The following is an 871-nucleotide window of genomic DNA, read 5'->3' as shown; positions in this document are numbered from 1 at the left end:
TCTCTGCCTCTACTACCCTCTTAACTCCCCTCTATTTTATACCTAAAAAAAAATTAAACACTGGACAAATTTAACAACAAAGAATGGTTGACTTCCCCATGGGATGCTGCTCTGAAATAATACAACTATAAAATGGCATTCGTGAAGAGAGATGAGGTAACGGAGACGTGCTGATCATGAACTCTTGAGTAGAAATCTATGCTGTACAGAATTCCCTCGATGCACTGATTCTAGACACACTCAGCTCAGCCAGGAGGTGGGTGGAAACCAAAGACAAATGGTCACCTTTTGACAGTTTCATACAAGCAAACAGCAGGTCACAGTCATGTTTCATATCCACTATCCCATCTCATTCTTGCCCTATTCTACTGAAACTCTTTCCCAGCAAGTCTCTCTCCTACTCTTGTGCCATGGAGTGTATGTGTGCGTGTGCATGTGTGCACACATGTATGCATGTGAGTGCATGCATGCATGGAGAGTTACTTATTAGGACATGGAAGACAGACCCTGCTAAAGAAGATGGCACTCTCTCCTGCAGTCTGTGATGCCAATAGTCTCTGGGGGAGGGACAGGGTAGAGGGGCGTGGCATCACGAGCACCAATAGGAAAACGTGAACATAAGAATAGCTGGGCTCATAAGATTTTTATCATAATTTATTTTCTTTAGTATTTGCTACTCTAAGTTCAGTAAGGGTGGAGCAGCCTGCTGAGGGAACACAGACCAGATTTGGCACTATGCCTATCAGTTTGCCAACGGCAGTCCTGCACACCTCCCCAGAATCATGACTAGATAGATAGATAGATAGATAGATAGATAGATAGATAGATAGATAGATAGATAGATAGATAGATAGATAGATAGATAGATAGA

This window comes from Mus pahari, chromosome 19 (genome assembly GCF_900095145.1).
Source record: "Mus pahari chromosome 19, PAHARI_EIJ_v1.1, whole genome shotgun sequence".
Lineage (NCBI taxonomy): Eukaryota > Metazoa > Chordata > Mammalia > Rodentia > Muridae > Mus > Mus pahari.
This window is presented reverse-complemented; position numbering follows the sequence as displayed.